Source organism: Moschus berezovskii, chromosome 11 (assembly GCF_049115385.1).
Source record: "Moschus berezovskii isolate FMDL1 chromosome 11, NW_MosBer_1.0, whole genome shotgun sequence".
Classification (NCBI taxonomy): Eukaryota; Metazoa; Chordata; class Mammalia; order Artiodactyla; family Moschidae; genus Moschus; species Moschus berezovskii.
This window is the reverse complement of record NC_142470.1, coordinates 88,247,012-88,254,123: the sequence shown is the minus strand read 5'-3', so window position 1 is coordinate 88,254,123 and position 7,112 is coordinate 88,247,012.

Sequence of the window (7,112 nt, the reverse complement as noted above, 5' to 3'; positions counted from 1 at the left end):
GAACTGAACTGAACTGAATGATATTGGTTTCTCCTGAGGCCTATTTTTTTGGCTTGCAGATGCCACCTTCTTGCTGTGTCCTCACAGAGCATTTTCTGGGGTGGCGGAGGGGGAGACAGGAAGAGTGAGAGAGGGAGGAGGAGGGAGAGGGAGGGAGTTTCCTTTCTCTTCTTGTAAGTTCACAACTCCTGTTGGATCAGGGTCTACTTTACCACCTCAGTTCAGTTCAGTTCAGTTGCTCAGTCGTGTCCGACTCTCTGCGACCCCATGAATCACAGCACGCCAGGCCTCCCTGTCCATCACCAACTCCCGGAGTTCACTCAAACTCATGTCCATCGAGTTGGTGATTACCACCTCACTTAACCTTAATTATCTCTTTAAAGGTGTCATCTCTAAATATAGTTACATCAGGGGTTAGAACTTCAGCATATAGATCTTGAAAAGAGTGAAAGTCTCTCAGTCATATTCACCTCTACGATCCCATGGGCTGTAGCCCACCAGGATCCTCTGTCCATGGAATTCTCCAGGCAAGAATACTGGAGTGGGTTGTCATTCCCTTCTCCAGGGGATCTTCCCCACCCAGGGATTGACCTTAGGTCTCCCGCAATGCAGGCAGATGCTTTACCGTCTGAGCCACCAAGTAAAGGTATGTAAACCTTGGGGGAACACAATCCAGTTCATAACATTCTATCTTTAACACGTTCTATTTTTCTGCATTTTCTCCAGTGCTTGGTTATTGCATTAGTTTCCTATGACTGCTTTAACAAATTACTACAAACGTGGTGGCTTAAACCAATACTACTTTATTCTCTAACAGATCAAGAGGCCAGAAGTCCAAAATCAGTATCACCGAGTCGAAACCAAGCTGTCAGGGGGACTCACTCCCTGTGGAAGTTCTAAGGTGGACTCTGTTCCTTGTCTCTTCCAGTTTTTTGGTGCTTAATAGCATTCCCTGAATTGAGGCCACATCATACCAATCTCTGCCCCTGCAGCGCTCTCTTTCTTTCCTCCCCTTCTGTGCATCACATTTTCCTTTACTACTCCCTCATGAGGACAATTGAGATTGCATTTAGGGACCCCCTGAATAAACCAAGAAAACAACCTATCTCAAGATCCTTAACTTACTCATATCTGTGAAGATCTGTATTCCAAATGTTACATTTTCAGGTTCCAGGGACTTGGACCTGCTACTTTTGGTGGGGGCCATTATCCGGTCTACTATAGGTATATGATTTATATACTATCATTTGGGGGTTTTCATGGTGGCTCAGAGGTAAAGAATTCTCCTTCCAATGCAGGAGACGTGAGTTCAATCCCTGGGTCGGGAAGATCCCCTGGAGGAGGAGGAAATGGCAACCCACTCCAGTATTCTTGCTAGGAAACTTTCATGGACTGGAGGAGCCTGGTTGGCTATAGTCCGTGGGGTTGCAGAGTCGGACACGACTGAACACACACACGCACACTATCATTTAGTGTTTTAGTAATGCAGCCAACCTATGAAAGACTTAAAGATGTCTTTCTTGGGTGTGTGTGGGGAGGATCACACCCCTCCAAACCATCCTGCTGGACAGGTTTGTCCATCCAAAGGACAGCTGGCCCTGTCCTTTGCTGTGGTCTTCTCATAGGACCTGAAGGGTGGTCTGGAGACTGAGAAGTCTCCCTGGAGAGGGAATGCTAGGATGATCAAGGGTGGGAAGAAAGGAGAGCATCTTCCATGGATTCCTATTTCACGGCTGATTAGAGGGATGGATATCTCACTCCTATAAGCCATTTCACTTGCAATAATTTTACTTCTAGTTAGAGCAATCTCCAGGCTGAGTCTTGGGCAGTAAGTCTCTGCTTTCCCCCCTCTTACATAACAGTCAGTTCGGTCGCTCAATCGTGTCCGACTCTTTGCCACCCCATGAATCACAGCACGCCAGGCCTCCCTGTCCATCACCAACTCCCGGAGTACACTCAAACTCATGTCCATCGAGTTGGTGATCTGTCCCTAATCTGTGTTCTGTGTCATGATGCTTTTTTTTCCCTTTCTGGATTACTTAAAGCACCTGATCAATTTGCAATTTGCTTATGAAGTCCAAGGGCTTCCCTGATAGCTCAGTTGGTAAAGTATCTGCCTGCAATGCAGGAGACCCTGCTTCGATTCCTGGGTCAGGAACCCACTCCAGTGTTCTTGGGCTTCCCTTGTGGCTCAGCTGGTAAAGAATTTGCCTACAATGCAGGAGACCTAGGTTCAATCCCTGGGTTGGGAAGATACCCTGGAGAAGAGAAAGGCTACCCACTCCAGTGTTCTGGCCTGGAGAATACCATGGACTGAATGTATAGTCCATGGGGTCATACGAAGTCCAGAGGCAACTGTGTTGAAAATTAGCAATTTTAATCAACGGTGAAAGCACCATTTTTTTTTTTTTTTGCTTTGTTTTAACAAAGAGGGTTACTGCAGAATGAATCTTCACAAACAGTGCTTTATTTGGTCACAGGATCCATGGTCCACTATTAGGATGGGAGAACTTTATTGGATGCTAATCTAACATCTAAAATTATATTTGTCTGCTCTTCTTTCTTGCCATTTATGGTGAAAAATCTGAAGCCAGAGCACCGTAAATGTTTTGCTTCTCATTTCTAGTCCCATCCCAATTTCATTTTCTTGCAATGAGAGGCGGGGTTGGATAATTAGCAATGTTCTTCTCCCACGTTTAACAACATCTCTGCTTACTGTGCTGTATGTTACCGCTTACTCTGAAAAATTCAGTATGTAACTTGAATGTTGTTTCAGGCTTCTCAAAGTTTTGTGTGTTTCTGGGGCATTACTAATGGTTTACCTTAAAATGCAGAAAAACTATTATGAAGGAGACTTTAGGATAAAAGCATAATCCCCTCTAGGAAACCACTTCACTAAAATGCCATTGTTAAGGGGTGGGGTGGAAGAAGCAGAAGGAAGGTTAGACAGTGACTTAGAAATATCAACATTTGGTGTCAAGGCATTAATCCCTTTATACCTGGTGATCTGAAGGGTGAATGGAACCATGTTAATCACCGGGAGCTTTATATTAACGTTCTCTTGTACTATCTAATTTGCATCAATTCAGTGCATATATGCACGCCTAGTCAATTCAGTCATGCTGAACTCTCTGCGACCCCATGGACCATGGCCCACTAGGCTTCTCCATCCATGGGATTCTCCAGGCAAGAAGACTGGAGTGGGTTGTCATTTCCTTCTTCAGTGGTGAAGGATGAAGCGAGTGAAGTGAGTAAAGTGAAGTCGCTCAGTCGTGTCCGACTCTTTGCGACCCCATGGACTGCAGCCCACCAGGCTCCTCCATCCATGGGATTTTCCAAGCAAGAGTACTGGAGTGGGTTGCCATTTCCTTCTCCACATCAATTCAGTATTAGATTTAATTGCATTGTTTGCATTTATTCCTCTGACACCAGGGACATGAGTCAACTATAACCTTTATTATCTCTTCTGGTGAAGTTAGCCCCATTGGTATGGGTAAATCTTTTGGAAAAGACTCTCCCCATTCCCTCTTTTTTGGGGTGCCAGGCAAAATATTGCATTACATGAATTCACTCTTCATGCTCTTCCTGTTCTTGCTTATTCTCTGTTTCCCTTGACCCAGTCCAGTTGCTAGAGGCTTATGCGCCTAGAATAGACACCTGATAAGTGAGTTCACATCCTGCTGTTGGTGGCTTTAAGATGCCGATATTCCTGGGAGTGTTTTAAGGAGACTCCATGCTTGGCATAACACCTTATCTAAAGGAACCAATCTCTAATGGTAGATTTTCTGGCCCTAGGGCAGTTACACAGAGGACAAATTTTTTGAGCAGTTTTGTCTTTCTAGGGTCCCTCAAGTTCTGCCAATTTCACTTACAAACAAGACTGCTCATGGATATGGGGACAACATACTTTGGGGGTTTTAATACACACTTCTTGTGACTCCTATTAAAGATGGAATTTTCCATGGAAGCAATACCTCAAGGGTCTCTTTGTTTAAGATCCAAATGTAATGAAAGGATCTTTCCACTTCTCACTGTGGATATGTGTGGTGTAAATGTTGGGGACTTCCTGCTGTGCTGACCCTTTTCCTGATGTATCTCCTGGGTAAGGGCACATGCTAGGAGAGAATCTGGACTTTGCTGAGGGGTGTACGGCCCACAAGTCACCCCTGGGAAGATGCAGGTCCTGAGGCAGGAAACCAGAGTCTGGATGTCTGGACTTCGGTCTCTCTGGGCCTCAGTTTTGTGAGACTGGGCTTGAAGGAGCTGGAGAGCACCTCAGGCAGGGACTGTCTGCCTCTCCTCCATCTAGTTGGGTTTTATACTCAGCCTAGACTCTTTGCTGATATTTAGACTTTCCTTTCTGTTTTCTGAGGCACTTTCTCCCTTAACTCTGGACTGCTCAATCAGAAATTACAACTAAGACCTGGGAAAATGAGTCGCAAAGGGGGCTGGAGGAAACTCCAGAGTGCTGCTGGTGGGATAGCTGCCCATGAGTGTTCGGTCCGGGTGCCAGAACATGAACTTGTTTCACATGGTGCTGTTTCAGGAGAAACGTAGCCCCTCTCACTGCTTTCATCACGAATGACTTTTCCTTGATATCCAGTAGTCTGTCTGCCTTCAGGTTAAGCACAGGCAGACTGGCAGGAATTTTCACAAGACGGTGGCTTATTATACACAGATTCCTAACCCTGGGAACCACCTGTTCAGCAGTCTCAGATTCCAGTCTTTTCTTAGTTCACAGGGAAAGACTTCCCAGGCTTGGACCTAATCCTTTCAGACCTGGAACTGAACATTTTTTTAATTTTTTAAAAAATGTATATATTTTTGTTTGTGCCACACAGCATGTGGGATCTTAGTTTCTTGATCAAGAATTGAACACTCGCCCCTTGCATTGAAAGTGCAAAGTTTTTAACCACTGGACTGCCAGAAAAGTCCCTGGAACTGAACGTTTTCTATGTCAATCCCTTTTCTGATCCATTTTGAGTAGAAATTCTGCTAGGGTACAATGGATCCTTTTATTTGTTCAAAATCTTCCTCCTTGAGTATGTCCCTCCCCCTAAAAAAAAAATTTCACCAGTCCCTTGAGGCTCCATTTGGGTCCTGCTCTTCCATGGAGCCATCCCAGGTCTTTCCCTCCCCAGAACTCAAAGCTGTTTTCCCGGTGATTTGGCAATGAATCTCACACACACGCCTGATGACTTTCTCCAATAATCGCTTAATGGTGAGCATGATACCCATTTCACGTTTTCAGCATCACTAATTTTGATGTACAGCAGACATCTCTGTCTTCGTGATGAGTCTCTGAAATATTAACTCTCTTCTGCATAGGGGTCTTGATATGGGCAGATTTTTAAAACCTATCACCCGCTTCAATCTGCTTCCCACAAAGGAAATTTGGCTAACCTTCAAAGGATGAAGATTATTGACCTCCCTTAAAAGCCAATGGAAGTAAATTCTCTATCAGAGTATCTGAAGTAAAGATGGAAGATAATTAAATGCAGCACATTAGCTGTAAAACAGATCTCATTGTGTTGTACATCACTTCATAAAATAAGCATATTTCTCATTCTTCCACATAACTTCCTTTGCAGCACTTTACCACAGAATAATGACTCCCTGACAACTCAAGTAAGAAATGCTTAGGCCTACTTTTTGATAAGTACTTGATCTAAGAATAAGGTGAAAATTAAACATTCTCAGGAAGGGAAGGCTGGCAGGATAAGATGGTATGCCATCAGAATAAAGCATGTAATGCTCCAGGTATTGTCAGATGAAACAAACATGTCTTGAAAACCTACAAGGGAAACCCTCTGCTTTAGAAAATAAACATATTGCTTTCTCAGAACCAACACGCTGAATATGTACAAGTATGGTTTTGAGTTGCATGATGTTATTGAGTCCCAAACAGTCAAATGAACCAGAAGGCTACCCATCTGGGTCAGTAGTAGCTTTTCACTTGGCATCTGGAAACAAAAAACTTTATTTTGCTTAATCTGACGCAAAAATATGGGTGGAGACACAGGGCAACACCCAGTAACCCTATTTATGACTGACTGACTTGTGTAAGAAAAAACAAATTCAGTCACTCATATTTATCTGATAGACTCATTCTAAAGCCTGAAAATTCTCTTTATTAGACCTGCTAAATTTTGGACTAGGTTGGGAACATACTTTCCAAGGGAGAAACTCTTATTGGAGAAAAACCATCATGTTGACTTGTTCTACTGTATTGATATATTTTGCAGTAAAATTGAGTCTCATCAAGTGCCACATTAAGAGGATCAGAACCATCATCTAAAGTATAATTTTCTTTTCTGTTTCAAAATATTTATCAAGTTAACTCAAGGACTCATGAAATTCCTCCCTGCCATGATTTCAAGTGTATTCATGGGGAGACTTGAGAAAAAATGGTAACTTTAAGTGACATAAAAAAGGGATAGACCATGACTCTGGAAACCCTTTTTTATGTTCAACCAGTTTAGTCTTTTGTTTGTGACTCTGACTCACTGAAATGTGATACTTAATGACTTTACATTTGTGAAGACCTAAGTACCTTGATATTTCATCTTTTTCAGCAGTTAGTTTTAGGTACAAATAATCTCTCTTTGTAATCGTTCTTTGTTAGATCTACTCAAAGGGAAGAACCTTGACTACTACAACACCAAGGATCTCTACTTGTACAAATTGCATGGTCTTTTTTTGTTAGGTCACCGGGGGCTCACATTCTGTATATGCAAATAAACTGTATCTTGGTAAATTAGGGTAAAAGTGGCAGAATGCTCACTGGCTGAGAACATCAATTCAGCTCCCAGCAGGTGCAAGTAGGAAGAGCCTTTTTGCAGGAGAAAACTCCCACCAGCCCTGCACCTGCTCCCTAGAGAAGGAACCGAGTATCACAAGAACTGCCACAGGAGAAATGACTCAACAATAAGGTTCAAAAGCCGGATGTGGCTGTTTCCTTTCTTACAGCGGTATGTTTGTTGCCATCTCAACGGTATCTAACCTAATGGGAGGGACCATATGTAAAAGGGTTCAGAGAAAGTTTAGCGGGTGCATTATTGCTTAGATTCTATACACAAACCCAACCCCGGCAGAGCTGTCCTCTGTCACAG